Below are 18,108 nucleotides of genomic sequence, written 5' to 3'. Positions count from 1 at the left end.
CCCATACTAGCCATTTTGAGACTTTCGGAAGAGTTAACGCTCTTAACTGTTTGGTTTCGATCATAAAAATTTAAATTTTAAGTATCGCATAGAACTAACGTGCAGCCCCTATACGTTATGTTTAAAAAAAATATATAAAATTTTTTTTCAAAATGGCGGCTAATGTAAAAATTCAAAGTGTCATAACTTTGCTAAATGAAATCCTACTAAAAAATGTTTAATGCAAAAAGTGTTTGAAATTTTAATTTGCATATAAAAGCAATTTTTAATTATTTTTTTTTTAATAAAAACCGAGTCTTACCATATATTGACCGAGACCTCGAACGAGCTTTTATGCGACTCTGCATATAGTTAACGCTCGTATGAGGCTTCTATTCAAGAAATCGACTTGAATTTTTTATACAAAATAGAGCTTTCGACTATACTTACGATACTATAAAAAAAAATTAAAAATTAAAAAATAAAAGTATTTTTTTTTCAAAACACGTTTAGTGTGATGAGTCGATCGACCCACCATACATACGCTCATAAAATTTTCAATATAGTTTAGGTCAGTGTGAGCTTATTTATACATATTTGAATTTCAATTTTTGTGACAGTATAGAATTCTTAAGCATCCTGTGTATGTTTGTTAGAAAAATCCATTTTGTCAATTTTTTGCAAAATGACGACAAGTATTAAAATTCAATCACTTATAACTCAGTAGTGTTGAATTTTGGCAAAAAGGTCTCTATACATGAAATGTTGAGAAGCCTAAAGTTCATCTAAGTAAAATATAAAAAATATATATTTTTGCTTGAAAACAAGCGATGTATCAGTTCGATCGTACCCCCATACTAGCCATTTTGAGACTTTCGGAAGAGTTAACGCTCTTAACTGTTTGGTTTCGAAGATAAAAATTTAAATTTTGAGTATCGCATAGAACTAACGTGCAGCCCCTATACGTTATGTTTAAAAAAAATATATAAAATTTTTTTTCAAAATGGCGGCTAATGTAAAAATTCAAAGTGTCATAACTTTGCTAAATAAAATCCTACTAAAAAATGTTTAATGCAAAAAGTGTTTGGAATTTTAATTTGCATATAAAAGCAATTTTTAATTATTTTTTTTTTAATAAAAACCGAGTCTTACCATATATTGACCGAGACCTCGAACGAGCTTTTATGCGACTCTGCATATAGTTAACGCTCGTATGAGGCTTCTATTCAAGAAATCGACTTTAATTTTTTATACAAAATAGAGCTTTCGACTATACTTACGATACTATAAAAAAAAAATTAAAATTAAAAAATAAAAGTATTTTTTTTTCAAAACACGTTTAGTGTGATGAGTCGATCGACCCACCATACATACGCTCATAAAATTTTCAATATAGTTTAGGTCAGTGTGAGCTTATTTATACATATTTGAATTTCAATTTTTGTGACAGTATAGAATTCTTAAGCAGCCTGTGTATGTTTGTTAGAAAAATCCATTTTGTCAATTTTTTGCAAAATGACGACAAGTATTAAAATTCAATCACTTATAACTCAGTAGTGTTGAATTTTGGCAAAAAGGTCTCTATACATGAAATGTTGAGAAGCCTAAAGTTCATCTAAGTAAAATATAAAAAATATATATTTTTGCTTGAAAACAAGCGATGTATCAGTTCGATCGTACCCCCATACTAGCCATTTTGAGACTTTCGGAAGAGTTAACGCTCTTAACTGTTTGGTTTCGAAGATAAAAATTTAAATTTTAAGTATCGCATAGAACTAACGTGCAGCCCCTATACGTTATGTTTAAAAAAAATATATAAAATTTTTTTTCAAAATGGCGGCTAATGTAAAAATTCAAAGTGTCATAACTTTGCTAAATGAAATCCTACTAAAAAATGTTTAATGCAAAAAGTGTTTGAAATTTTAATTTGCATATAAAAGCAATTTTTAATTATTTTTTTTTTAATAAAAACCGAGTCTTACCATATATTGACCGAGACCTCGAACGAGCTTTTATGCGACTCTGCATATAGTTAACGCTCGTATGAGGCTTCTATTCAAGAAATCGACTTGAATTTTTTATACAAAATAGAGCTTTCGACTATACTTACGATACTATAAAAAAAAATTAAAAATTAAAAAATAAAAGTATTTTTTTTTCAAAACACGTTTAGTGTGATGAGTCGATCGACCCACCATACATACGCTCATAAAATTTTCAATATAGTTTAGGTCAGTGTGAGCTTATTTATACATATTTGAATTTCAATTTTTGTGACAGTATAGAATTCTTAAGCATCCTGTGTATGTTTGTTAGAAAAATCCATTTTGTCAATTTTTTGCAAAATGACGACAAGTATTAAAATTCAATCACTTATAACTCAGTAGTGTTGAATTTTGGCAAAAAGGTCTCTATACATGAAATGTTGAGAAGCCTAAAGTTCATCTAAGTGAAATATAAGAAATATATATTTTTGCTTGAAAACAAGCGATGTATCAGTTCGATCGTACCCCCATACTAGCCATTTTGAGACTTTCGGAAGAGTTAACGCTCTTAACTGTTTGGTTTCGAAGATAAAAATTTAAATTTTGAGTATCGCATAGAACTAACGTGCAGCCCCTATACGTTATGTTTACAAAAAATATATAAAATTTTTTTTCAAAATGGCGGCTAATGTAAAAATTCAAAGTGTCATAACTTTGCTAAATGAAATCCTACTAAAAAATGTTTAATGCAAAAAGTGTTTGGAATTTTAATTTGCATATAAAAGCAATTTTTAATTATTTTTTTTTTAATAAAAACCGAGTCTTACCATATATTGACCGAGACCTCGAACGAGCTTTTATGCGACTCTGCATATAGTTAACGCTCGTATGAGGCTTCTATTCAAGAAATCGACTTGAATTTTTTATACAAAATAGAGCTTTCGACTATACTTACGATACTATAAAAAAAAAATTAAAATTAAAAAATAAAAGTATTTTTTTTTCAAAACACGTTTAGTGTGATGAGTCGATCGACCCACCATACATACGCTCATAAGATTTTCAATATAGTTTAGGTCAGTGTGAGCTTATTTATACATATTTCAATTTCAATTTTTGTGACAGTATAGAATTCTTAAGCATCCTGTGTATGTTTGTTAGCAAAATCCATTTTGTCAATTTTTTGCAAAATGACGACAAGTATTAAAATTCAATCACTTATAACTCAGTAGTGTTGAATTTTGGCAAAAAGGTCTCTATACATGAAATGTTGAGAAGCCTAAAGGTCATCTAAGTAAAATATAAAAAATATATATTTTTGCTTGAAAACAAGCGATGTATCAGTTCGATCGTACCCCCATACTAGCCATTTTGAGACTTTCGGAAGAGTTAACGCTCTTAACTGTTTGGTTTCGATCATAAAAATTTAAATTTTAAGTATCGCATAGAACTAACGTGCAGCCCCTATACGTTATGTTTAAAAAAAATATATAAAATTTTTTTTCAAAATGGCGGCTAATGTAAAAATTCAAAGTGTCATAACTTTGCTAAATGAAATCCTACTAAAAAATGTTTAATGCAAAAAGTGTTTGGAATTTTAATTTGCATATAAAAGCAATTTTTAATTATTTTTTTTTTAATAAAAACCGAGTCTTACCATATATTGACCGAGACCTCGAACGAGCTTTTATGCGACTCTGCATATAGTTAACGCTCGTATGAGGCTTCTATTCAAGAAATCGACTTGAATTTTTTATACAAAATAGAGCTTTCGACTATACTTACGATACTATAAAAAAAAATTAAAAATTAAAAAATAAAAGTATTTTTTTTTCAAAACACGTTTAGTGTGATGAGTCGATCGACCCACCATACATACGCTCATAAAATTTTCAATATAGTTTAGGTCAGTGTGAGCTTATTTATACATATTTGAATTTCAATTTTTGTGACAGTATAGAATTCTTAAGCATCCTGTGTATGTTTGTTAGAAAAATCCATTTTGTCAATTTTTTGCAAAATGACGACAAGTATTAAAATTCAATCACTTATAACTCAGTAGTGTTGAATTTTGGCAAAAAGGTCTCTATACATGAAATGTTGAGAAGCCTAAAGTTCATCTAAGTAAAATATAAAAAATATATATTTTTGCTTGAAAACAAGCGATGTATCAGTTCGATCGTACCCCCATACTAGCCATTTTGAGACTTTCGGAAGAGTTAACGCTCTTAACTGTTTGGTTTCGAAGATAAAAATTTAAATTTTGAGTATCGCATAGAACTAACGTGCAGCCCCTATACGTTATGTTTAAAAAAAATATATAAAATTTTTTTTCAAAATGGCGGCTAATGTAAAAATTCAAAGTGTCATAACTTTGCTAAATAAAATCCTACTTAAAATGTTTAATGCAAAAAGTGTTTGGAATTTTAATTTGCATATAAAAGCAATTTTTAATTATTTTTTTTTTAATAAAAACCGAGTCTTACCATATATTGACCGAGACCTCGAACGAGCTTTTATGCGACTCTGCATATAGTTAACGCTCGTATGAGGCTTCTATTCAAGAAATCGACTTGAATTTTTTATACAAAATAGAGCTTTCGACTATACTTACGATACTATAAAAAAAAAATTAAAATTAAAAAATAAAAGTATTTTTTTTTCAAAACACGTTTAGTGTGATGAGTCGATCGACCCACCATACATACGCTCATAAGATTTTCAATATAGTTTAGGTCAGTGTGAGCTTATTTATACATATTTGAATTTCAATTTTTGTGACAGTATAGAATTCTTAAGCATCCTGTGTATGTTTGTTAGCAAAATCCATTTTGTCAATTTTTTGCAAAATGACGACAAGTATTAAAATTCAATCACTTATAACTCAGTAGTGTTGAATTTTGGCAAAAAGGTCTCTATACATGAAATGTTGAGAAGCCTAAAGTTCATCTAAGTAAAATATAAAAAATATATATTTTTGCTTGAAAACAAGCGATGTATCAGTTCGATCGTACCCCCATACTAGCCATTTTGAGACTTTCGGAAGAGTTAACGCTCTTAACTGTTTGGTTTCGAAGATAAAAATTTAAATTTTAAGTATCGCATAGAACTAACGTGCAGCCCCTATACGTTATGTTTAAAAAAAATATATAAAATTTTTTTTCAAAATTAAGGCTAATGTAAAAATTCAAAGTGTCATAACTTTGCTAAATGAAATCCAACTAAAAAATGTTTAATGCAAAAAGTGTTTGGAATTTTAATTTGCATATAAAAGCAATTTTTAATTATTTTTTTTTTAATAAAAACCGAGTCTTACCATATATTGACCGAGACCTCGAACGAGCTTTTATGCGACTCTGCATATAGTTAACGCTCGTATGAGGCTTCTATTCAAGAAATCGACTTGAATTTTTTATACAAAATAGAGCTTTCGACTATACTTACGATACTATAAAAAAAAATTAAAAATTAAAAAATAAAAGTATTTTTTTTTCAAAACACGTTTAGTGTGATGAGTCGATCGACCCACCATACATACGCTCATAAAATTTTCAATATAGTTTAGGTCAGTGTGAGCTTATTTATACATATTTGAATTTCAATTTTTGTGACAGTATAGAATTCTTAAGCATCCTGTGTATGTTTGTTAGAAAAATCCATTTTGTCAATTTTTTGCAAAATGACGACAAGTATTAAAATTCAATCACTTATAACTCAGTAGTGTTGAATTTTGGCAAAAAGGTCTCTATACATGAAATGTTGAGAAGCCTAAAGTTCATCTAAGTAAAATATAAAAAATATATATTTTTGCTTGAAAACAAGCGATGTATCAGTTCGATCGTACCCCCATACTAGCCATTTTGAGACTTTCGGAAGAGTTAACGCTCTTAACTGTTTGGTTTCGAAGATAAAAATTTAAATTTTAAGTATCGCATAGAACTAACGTGCAGCCCCTATACGTTATGTTTAAAAAAAATATATAAAATTTTTTTTCAAAATGGCGGCTAATGTAAAAATTCAAAGTGTCATAACTTTGCTAAATGAAATCCTACTAAAAAATGTTTAAAGCAAAAAGTGTTTGGAATTTTAATTTGCATATAAAAGCAATTTTTAATTATTTTTTTTTTAATAAAAACCGAGTCTTACCATATATTGACCGAGACCTCGAACGAGCTTTTATGCGACTCTGCATATAGTTAACGCTCGTATGAGGCTTCTATTCAAGAAATCGACTTGAATTTTTTATACAAAATAGAGCTTTCGACTATACTTACGATACTATAAAAAAAAAATTAAAATTAAAAAATAAAAGTATTTTTTTTCAAAACACGTTTAGTGTGATGAGTCGATCGACCCACCATACATACGCTCATAAGATTTTCAATATAGTTTAGGTCAGTGTGAGCTTATTTATACATATTTCAATTTCAATTTTTGTGACAGTATAGAATTCTTAAGCATCCTGTGTATGTTTGTTAGCAAAATCCATTTTGTCAATTTTTTGCAAAATGACGACAAGTATTAAAATTCAATCACTTATAACTCAGTAGTGTTGAATTTTGGCAAAAAGGTCTCTATACATGAAATGTTGAGAAGCCTAAAGTTCATCTAAGTAAAATATAAAAAATATATATTTTTGCTTGAAAACAAGCGATGTATCAGTTCGATCGTACCCCCATACTAGCCATTTTGAGACTTTCGGAAGAGTTAACGCTCTTAACTGTTTGGTTTCGAAGATAAAAATTTAAATTTTGAGTATCGCATAGAACTAACGTGCAGCCCCTATACGTTATGTTTACAAAAAATATATAAAATTTTTTTTCAAAATGGCGGCTAATGTAAAAATTCAAAGTGTCATAACTTTGCTAAATGAAATCCTACTAAAAAATGTTTATTGCAAAAAGTGTTTGGAATTTTAATTTGCATATAAAAGCAATTTTTAATTATTTTTTTTTTAATAAAAACCGAGTCTTACCATATATTGACCGAGACCTCGAACGAGCTTTTATGCGACTCTGCATATAGTTAACGCTCGTATGAGGCTTCTATTCAAGAAATCGACTTGAATTTTTTATACAAAATAGAGCTTTCGACTATACTTACGATACTATAAAAAAAAATTAAAAATTAAAAAATAAAAGTATTTTTTTTTCAAAACACGTTTAGTGTGATGAGTCGATCGACCCACCATACATACGCTCATAAAATTTTCAATATAGTTTAGGTCAGTGTGAGCTTATTTATACATATTTGAATTTCAATTTTTGTGACAGTATAGAATTCTTAAGCATCCTGTGTATGTTTGTTAGAAAAATCCATTTTGTCAATTTTTTGCAAAATGACGACAAGTATTAAAATTCAATCACTTATAACTCAGTAGTGTTGAATTTTGGCAAAAAGGTCTCTATACATGAAATGTTGAGAAGCCTAAAGTTCATCTAAGTGAAATATAAGAAATATATATTTTTGCTTGAAAACAAGCGATGTATCAGTTCGATCGTACCCCCATACTAGCCATTTTGAGACTTTCGGAAGAGTTAACGCTCTTAACTGTTTGCTTTCGAAGATAAAAATTTAAATTTTGAGTATCGCATAGAACTAACGTGCAGCCCCTATACGTTATGTTTAAAAAAAATATATAAATTTTTTTTTCAAAATGGCGGCTAATGTAAAAATTCAAAGTGTCATAACTTTGCTAAATGAAATCCTACTAAAAAATGTCTAATGCAAAAAGTGTTTGGAATTTTAATTTGCATATAAAAGCAATTTTTAATTATTTTTTTTTTAATAAAAACCGAGTCTTACCATATATTGACCGAGACCTCGAACGAGCTTTTATGCGACTCTGCATATAGTTAACGCTCGTATGAGGCTTCTATTCAAGAAATCGACTTGAATTTTTTATACAAAATAGAGCTTTTGACTATACTTACGATACTATAAAAAAAAATTAAAAATTAAAAAATAAAAGTATTTTTTTTTCAAAACACGTTTAGTGTGATGAGTCGATCGACCCACCATACATACGCTTATAAGATTTTCAATATAGTTTAGGTCAGTGTGAGCTTATTTATACATATTTGAATTTCAATTTTTGTGACAGTATAGAATTCCTAAGCATCCTGTGTATGTTTGTTAGCAAAATCCATTTTGTCAATTTTTTGCAAAATGACGACAAGTATTAAAATTCAATCACTTATAACTCAGTAGTGTTGAATTTTGGCAAAAAGGTCTCTATACATGAAATGTTGAGAAGCCTAAAGTTCATCTAAGTAAAATATAAAAAATATATATTTTTGCTTGAAAACAAGCGATGTATCAGTTCGATCGTACCCCCATACTAGCCATTTTGAGACTTTCGGAAGAGTTAACGCTCTTAACTGTTTGGTTTCGAAGATAAAAATTTATATTTTGAGTATCGCATAGAACTAACGTGCAGCCCCTATACATTATGTTTAAAAAAAATATATAAAATTTTTTTTCAAAATGGCGGCTAATGTAAAAATTCAAAGTGTCATAACTTTGCTAAATGAAATCCTACTAAAAAATGTTTAATGCAAAAAGTGTTTGGAATTTTAATTTGCATATAAAAGCAATTTTTAATTATTTTTTTTTTTATAAAAACCGAGTCTTACCATATATTGACCGAGACCTCGAACGAGCTTTTATGCGACTCTGCATATAGTTAACGCTCGTATGAGGCTTCTATTCAAGAAATCGACTTGAATTTTTTATACAAAATAGAGCTTTCGACTATACTTACGATACTATAAAAAAAAATTAAAAATTAAAAAATAAAAGTATTTTTTTTTCAAAACACGTTTAGTGTGATGAGTCGATCGACCCACCATACATACGCTCATAAAATTTTCAATATAGTTTAGGTCAGTGTGAGCTTATTTATACATATTTGAATTTCAATTTTTGTGACAGTATAGAATTCTTAAGCATCCTGTGTATGTTTGTTAGAAAAATCCATTTTGTCAATTTTTTGCAAAATGACGACAAGTATTAAAATTCAATCACTTATAACTCAGTAGTGTTGAATTTTGGCAAAAAGGTCTCTATACATGAAATGTTGAGAAGCCTAAAGTTCATCTAAGTGAAATATAAGAAATATATATTTTTGCTTGAAAACAAGCGATGTATCAGTTCGATCGTACCCCCATACTAGCCATTTTGAGACTTTCGGAAGAGTTAACGCTCTTAACTGTTTGGTTTCGAAGATAAAAATTTAAATTTTGAGTATCGCATAGAACTAACGTGCAGCCCCTATACGTTATGTTTACAAAAAATATATAAAATTTTTTTTCAAAATGGCGGCTAATGTAAAAATTCAAAGTGTCATAACTTTGCTAAATGAAATCCTACTAAAAAATGTTTAATGCAAAAAGTGTTTGGAATTTTAATTTGCATATAAAAGCAATTTTTAATTATTTTTTTTTTAATAAAAACCGAGTCTTACCATATATTGACCGAGACCTCGAACGAGCTTTTATGCGACTCTGCATATAGTTAACGCTCGTATGAGGCTTCTATTCAAGAAATCGACTTGAATTTTTTATACAAAATAGAGCTTTCGACTATACTTACGATACTATAAAAAAAAAATTAAAATTAAAAAATAAAAGTATTTTTTTTTCAAAACACGTTTAGTGTGATGAGTCGATCGACCCACCATACATACGCTCATAAGATTTTCAATATAGTTTAGGTCAGTGTGAGCTTATTTATACATATTTCAATTTCAATTTTTGTGACAGTATAGAATTCTTAAGCATCCTGTGTATGTTTGTTAGCAAAATCCATTTTGTCAATTTTTTGCAAAATGACGACAAGTATTAAAATTCAATCACTTATAACTCAGTAGTGTTGAATTTTGGCAAAAAGGTCTCTATACATGAAATGTTGAGAAGCCTAAAGTTCATCTAAGTAAAATATAAAAAATATATATTTTTGCTTGAAAACAAGCGATGTATCAGTTCGATCGTACCCCCATACTAGCCATTTTGAGACTTTCGGAAGAGTTAACGCTCTTAACTGTTTGGTTTCGAAGATAAAAATTTAAATTTTGAGTATCGCATAGAACTAACGTGCAGCCCCTATACGTTATGTTTACAAAAAATATATAAAATTTTTTTTCAAAATGGCGGCTAATGTAAAAATTCAAAGTGTCATAACTTTGCTAAATGAAATCCTACTAAAAAATGTTTATTGCAAAAAGTGTTTGGAATTTTAATTTGCATATAAAAGCAATTTTTAATTATTTTTTTTTTAATAAAAACCGAGTCTTACCATATATTGACCGAGACCTCGAACGAGCTTTTATGCGACTCTGCATATAGTTAACGCTCGTATGAGGCTTCTATTCAAGAAATCGACTTGAATTTTTTATACAAAATAGAGCTTTCGACTATACTTACGATACTATAAAAAAAAATTAAAAATTAAAAAATAAAAGTATTTTTTTTTCAAAACACGTTTAGTGTGATGAGTCGATCGACCCACCATACATACGCTCATAAAATTTTCAATATAGTTTAGGTCAGTGTGAGCTTATTTATACATATTTGAATTTCAATTTTTGTGACAGTATAGAATTCTTAAGCATCCTGTGTATGTTTGTTAGAAAAATCCATTTTGTCAATTTTTTGCAAAATGACGACAAGTATTAAAATTCAATCACTTATAACTCAGTAGTGTTGAATTTTGGCAAAAAGGTCTCTATACATGAAATGTTGAGAAGCCTAAAGTTCATCTAAGTGAAATATAAGAAATATATATTTTTGCTTGAAAACAAGCGATGTATCAGTTCGATCGTACCCCCATACTAGCCATTTTGAGACTTTCGGAAGAGTTAACGCTCTTAACTGTTTGCTTTCGAAGATAAAAATTTAAATTTTGAGTATCGCATAGAACTAACGTGCAGCCCCTATACGTTATGTTTAAAAAAAATATATAAATTTTTTTTTCAAAATGGCGGCTAATGTAAAAATTCAAAGTGTCATAACTTTGCTAAATGAAATCCTACTAAAAAATGTCTAATGCAAAAAGTGTTTGGAATTTTAATTTGCATATAAAAGCAATTTTTAATTATTTTTTTTTTAATAAAAACCGAGTCTTACCATATATTGACCGAGACCTCGAACGAGCTTTTATGCGACTCTGCATATAGTTAACGCTCGTATGAGGCTTCTATTCAAGAAATCGACTTGAATTTTTTATACAAAATAGAGCTTTTGACTATACTTACGATACTATAAAAAAAAATTAAAAATTAAAAAATAAAAGTATTTTTTTTTCAAAACACGTTTAGTGTGATGAGTCGATCGACCCACCATACATACGCTTATAAGATTTTCAATATAGTTTAGGTCAGTGTGAGCTTATTTATACATATTTGAATTTCAATTTTTGTGACAGTATAGAATTCCTAAGCATCCTGTGTATGTTTGTTAGCAAAATCCATTTTGTCAATTTTTTGCAAAATGACGACAAGTATTAAAATTCAATCACTTATAACTCAGTAGTGTTGAATTTTGGCAAAAAGGTCTCTATACATGAAATGTTGAGAAGCCTAAAGTTCATCTAAGTAAAATATAAAAAATATATATTTTTGCTTGAAAACAAGCGATGTATCAGTTCGATCGTACCCCCATACTAGCCATTTTGAGACTTTCGGAAGAGTTAACGCTCTTAACTGTTTGGTTTCGAAGATAAAAATTTATATTTTGAGTATCGCATAGAACTAACGTGCAGCCCCTATACATTATGTTTAAAAAAAATATATAAAATTTTTTTTCAAAATGGCGGCTAATGTAAAAATTCAAAGTGTCATAACTTTGCTAAATGAAATCCTACTAAAAAATGTTTAATGCAAAAAGTGTTTGGAATTTTAATTTGCATATAAAAGCAATTTTTAATTATTTTTTTTTTTATAAAAACCGAGTCTTACCATATATTGACCGAGACCTCGAACGAGCTTTTATGCGACTCTGCATATAGTTAACGCTCGTATGAGGCTTCTATTCAAGAAATCGACTTGAATTTTTTATACAAAATAGAGCTTTCGACTATACTTACGATACTATAAAAAAAAATTAAAAATTAAAAAATAAAAGTATTTTTTTTTCAAAACACGTTTAGTGTGATGAGTCGATCGACCCACCATACATACGCTCATAAAATTTTCAATATAGTTTAGGTCAGTGTGAGCTTATTTATACATATTTGAATTTCAATTTTTGTGACAGTATAGAATTCTTAAGCATCCTGTGTATGTTTGTTAGAAAAATCCATTTTGTCAATTTTTTGCAAAATGACGACAAGTATTAAAATTCAATCACTTATAACTCAGTAGTGTTGAATTTTGGCAAAAAGGTCTCTATACATGAAATGTTGAGAAGCCTAAAGTTCATCTAAGTGAAATATAAGAAATATATATTTTTGCTTGAAAACAAGCGATGTATCAGTTCGATCGTACCCCCATACTAGCCATTTTGAGACTTTCGGAAGAGTTAACGCTCTTAACTGTTTGGTTTCGAAGATAAAAATTTAAATTTTGAGTATCGCATAGAACTAACGTGCAGCCCCTATACGTTATGTAAAAAAAAAATATATAAAATTTTTTTTCAAAATGGCGGCTAATGTAAAAATTCAAAGTGTCATAACTTTGCTAAATGAAATCCTACTAAAAAATCTTTAATGCAAAAAGTGTTTGGAATTTTAATTTGCATATAAAAGCAATTTTTAATTATTTTTTTTTTAATAAAAACCGAGTCTTACCATATATTGACCGAGACCTCGAACGAGCTTTTATGCGACTCTGCATATAGTTAACGCTCGTATGAGGCTTCTATTCAAGAAATCGACTTGAATTTTTTATACAAAATAGAGCTTTTGACTATACTTACGATACTATAAAAAAAAATTAAAAATTAAAAAATAAAAGTATTTTTTTTTCAAAACACGTTTAGTGTGATGAGTCGATCGACCCACCATACATACGCTTATAAGATTTTCAATATAGTTTAGGTCAGTGTGAGCTTATTTATACATATTTGAATTTCAATTTTTGTGACAGTATAGAATTCCTAAGCATCCTGTGTATGTTTGTTAGCAAAATCCATTTTGTCAATTTTTTGCAAAATGACGACAAGTATTAAAATTCAATCACTTATAACTCAGTAGTGTTGAATTTTGGCAAAAAGGTCTCTATACATGAAATGTTGAGAAGCCTAAAGTTCATCTAAGTAAAATATAAAAAATATATATTTTTGCTTGAAAACAAGCGATGTATCAGTTCGATCGTACCCCCATACTAGCCATTTTGAGACTTTCGGAAGAGTTAACGCTCTTAACTGTTTGGTTTCGAAGATAAAAATTTAAATTTTAAGTATCGCATAGAACTAACGTGCAGCCCCTATACGTTATGTTTAAAAAAAATATATAAAATTTTTTTTCAAAATGGCGGCTAATGTAAAAATTCAAAGTGTCATAACTTTGCTAAATGAAATCCTACTAAAAAATGTTTAATGCAAAAAGTGTTTGGAATTTTAATTTGCATATAAAAGCAATTTTTAATTATTTTTTTTTTAATAAAAACCGAGTCTTACCATATATTGACCGAGACCTCGAACGAGCTTTTATGCGACTCTGCATATAGTTAACGCTCGTATGAGGCTTCTATTCAAGAAATCAACTTGAATTTTTTATACAAAATAGAGCTTTCGACTATACTTACGATACTATAAAAAAAAATTAAAAATTAAAAAATAAAAGTATTTTTTTTTCAAAACACGTTTAGTGTGATGAGTCGATCGACCCACCATACATACGCTCATAAAATTTTCAATATAGTTTAGGTCAGTGTGAGCTTATTTATACATATTTGAATTTCAATTTTTGTGACAGTATAGAATTCTTAAGCATCCTGTGTATGTTTGTTAGAAAAATCCATTTTGTCAATTTTTTGCAAAATGACGACAAGTATTAAAATTCAATCACTTATAACTCAGTAGTGTTGAATTTTGGCAAAAAGGTCTCTATACATGAAATGTTGAGAAGCCTAAAGTTCATCTAAGTGAAATATAAGAAATATATATTTTTGCTTGAAAACAAGCGATGTATCAGTTCGATCGTACCCCCATACTAGCCATTTTGAGACTTTCGGAAGAGTTAACGCTCTTAACTGTTTGCTTTCGAAGATAAAAATTTAAATTTTGAGTATCGCATAGAACTAACGTGCAGCCCCTATACGTTATGTAAAAAAAAAATATATAAAATTTTTTTTCAAAATGGCGGCTAATGTAAAAATTCAAAGTGTCATAACTTTGCTAAATGAAATCCTACTAAAAAATCTTTAATGCAAAAAGTGTTTGGAATTTTAATTTGCATATAAAAGCAATTTTTAATTATTTTTTTTTTAATAAAAACCGAGTCTTACCATATATTGACCGAGACCTCGAACGAGCTTTTATGCGACTCTGCATATAGTTAACGCTCGTATGAGGCTTCTATTCAAGAAATCGACTTGAATTTTTTATACAAAATAGAGCTTTTGACTATACTTACGATACTATAAAAAAAAATTAAAAATTAAAAAATAAAAGTATTTTTTTTTCAAAACACGTTTAGTGTGATGAGTCGATCGACCCACCATACATACGCTTATAAGATTTTCAATATAGTTTAGGTCAGTGTGAGCTTATTTATACATATTTGAATTTCAATTTTTGTGACAGTATAGAATTCCTAAGCATCCTGTGTATGTTTGTTAGCAAAATCCATTTTGTCAATTTTTTGCAAAATGACGACAAGTATTAAAATTCAATCACTTATAACTCAGTAGTGTTGAATTTTGGCAAAAAGGTCTCTATACATGAAATGTTGAGAAGCCTAAAGTTCATCTAAGTAAAATATAAAAAATATATATTTTTGCTTGAAAACAAGCGATGTATCAGTTCGATCGTACCCCCATACTAGCCATTTTGAGACTTTCGGAAGAGTTAACGCTCTTAACTGTTTGGTTTCGAAGATAAAAATTTATATTTTGAGTATCGCATAGAACTAACGTGCAGCCCCTATACATTATGTTTAAAAAAAATATATAAAATTTTTTTTCAAAATGGCGGCTAATGTAAAAATTCAAAGTGTCATAACTTTGCTAAATGAAATCCTACTAAAAAATGTTTAATGCAAAAAGTGTTTGGAATTTTAATTTGCATATAAAAGCAATTTTTAATTATTTTTTTTTTTATAAAAACCGAGTCTTACCATATATTGACCGAGACCTCGAACGAGCTTTTATGCGACTCTGCATATAGTTAACGCTCGTATGAGGCTTCTATTCAAGAAATCGACTTGAATTTTTTATACAAAATAGAGCTTTCGACTATACTTACGATACTATAAAAAAAAATTAAAAATTAAAAAATAAAAGTATTTTTTTTTCAAAACACGTTTAGTGTGATGAGTCGATCGACCCACCATACATACGCTCATAAAATTTTCAATATAGTTTAGGTCAGTGTGAGCTTATTTATACATATTTGAATTTCAATTTTTGTGACAGTATAGAATTCTTAAGCATCCTGTGTATGTTTGTTAGAAAAATCCATTTTGTCAATTTTTTGCAAAATGACGACAAGTATTAAAATTCAATCACTTATAACTCAGTAGTGTTGAATTTTGGCAAAAAGGTCTCTATACATGAAATGTTGAGAAGCCTAAAGTTCATCTAAGTGAAATATAAGAAATATATATTTTTGCTTGAAAACAAGCGATGTATCAGTTCGATCGTACCCCCATACTAGCCATTTTGAGACTTTCGGAAGAGTTAACGCTCTTAACTGTTTGGTTTCGAAGATAAAAATTTAAATTTTGAGTATCGCATAGAACTAACGTGCAGCCCCTATACGTTATGTTTACAAAAAATATATAAAATTTTTTTTCAAAATGGCGGCTAATGTAAAAATTCAAAGTGTCATAACTTTGCTAAATGAAATCCTACTAAAAAATGTTTAATGCAAAAAGTGTTTGGAATTTTAATTTGCATATAAAAGCAATTTTTAATTATTTTTTTTTTAATAAAAACCGAGTCTTACCATATATTGACCGAGACCTCGAACGAGCTTTTATGCGACTCTGCATATAGTTAACGCTCGTATGAGGCTTCTATTCAAGAAATCGACTTGAATTTTTTATACAAAATAGAGCTTTCGACTATACTTACGATACTATAAAAAAAAAATTAAAATTAAAAAATAAAAGTATTTTTTTTTCAAAACACGTTTAGTGTGATGAGTCGATCGACCCACCATACATACGCTCATAAGATTTTCAATATAGTTTAGGTCAGTGTGAGCTTATTTATACATATTTCAATTTCAATTTTTGTGACAGTATAGAATTCTTAAGCATCCTGTGTATGTTTGTTAGCAAAATCCATTTTGTCAATTTTTTGCAAAATGACGACAAGTATTAAAATTCAATCACTTATAACTCAGTAGTGTTGAATTTTGGCAAAAAGGTCTCTATACATGAAATGTTGAGAAGCCTAAAGTTCATCTAAGTAAAATATAAAAAATATATATTTTTGCTTGAAAACAAGCGATGTATCAGTTCGATCGTACCCCCATACTAGCCATTTTGAGACTTTCGGAAGAGTTAACGCTCTTAACTGTTTGGTTTCGAAGATAAAAATTTAAATTTTGAGTATCGCATAGAACTAACGTGCAGCCCCTATACGTTATGTTTACAAAAAATATATAAAATTTTTTTTCAAAATGGCGGCTAATGTAAAAATTCAAAGTGTCATAACTTTGCTAAATGAAATCCTACTAAAAAATGTTTATTGCAAAAAGTGTTTGGAATTTTAATTTGCATATAAAAGCAATTTTTAATTATTTTTTTTTTAATAAAAACCGAGTCTTACCATATATTGACCGAGACCTCGAACGAGCTTTTATGCGACTCTGCATATAGTTAACGCTCGTATGAGGCTTCTATTCAAGAAATCGACTTGAATTTTTTATACAAAATAGAGCTTTCGACTATACTTACGATACTATAAAAAAAAATTAAAAATTAAAAAATAAAAGTATTTTTTTTTCAAAACACGTTTAGTGTGATGAGTCGATCGACCCACCATACATACGCTCATAAAATTTTCAATATAGTTTAGGTCAGTGTGAGCTTATTTATACATATTTGAATTTCAATTTTTGTGACAGTATAGAATTCTTAAGCATCCTGTGTATGTTTGTTAGAAAAATCCATTTTGTCAATTTTTTGCAAAATGACGACAAGTATTAAAATTCAATCACTTATAACTCAGTAGTGTTGAATTTTGGCAAAAAGGTCTCTATACATGAAATGTTGAGAAGCCTAAAGTTCATCTAAGTGAAATATAAGAAATATATATTTTTGCTTGAAAACAAGCGATGTATCAGTTCGATCGTACCCCCATACTAGCCATTTTGAGACTTTCGGAAGAGTTAACGCTCTTAACTGTTTGCTTTCGAAGATAAAAATTTAAATTTTGAGTATCGCATAGAACTAACGTGCAGCCCCTATACGTTATGTTTAAAAAAAATATATAAATTTTTTTTTCAAAATGGCGGCTAATGTAAAAATTCAAAGTGTCATAACTTTGCTAAATGAAATCCTACTAAAAAATGTCTAATGCAAAAAGTGTTTGGAATTTTAATTTGCATATAAAAGCAATTTTTAATTATTTTTTTTTTAATAAAAACCGAGTCTTACCATATATTGACCGAGACCTCGAACGAGCTTTTATGCGACTCTGCATATAGTTAACGCTCGTATGAGGCTTCTATTCAAGAAATCGACTTGAATTTTTTATACAAAATAGAGCTTTTGACTATACTTACGATACTATAAAAAAAAATTAAAAATTAAAAAATAAAAGTATTTTTTTTTCAAAACACGTTTAGTGTGATGAGTCGATCGACCCACCATACATACGCTTATAAGATTTTCAATATAGTTTAGGTCAGTGTGAGCTTATTTATACATATTTGAATTTCAATTTTTGTGACAGTATAGAATTCCTAAGCATCCTGTGTATGTTTGTTAGCAAAATCCATTTTGTCAATTTTTTGCAAAATGACGACAAGTATTA

The sequence above is a fragment of the Plectrocnemia conspersa genome, unplaced genomic scaffold (genome assembly GCF_051122295.1).
Source record: "Plectrocnemia conspersa isolate PC_06_02 unplaced genomic scaffold, ASM5112229v1 ptg000002l, whole genome shotgun sequence".
Taxonomy (NCBI): Eukaryota; Metazoa; Arthropoda; class Insecta; order Trichoptera; family Polycentropodidae; genus Plectrocnemia; species Plectrocnemia conspersa.
This window is presented reverse-complemented; position numbering follows the sequence as displayed.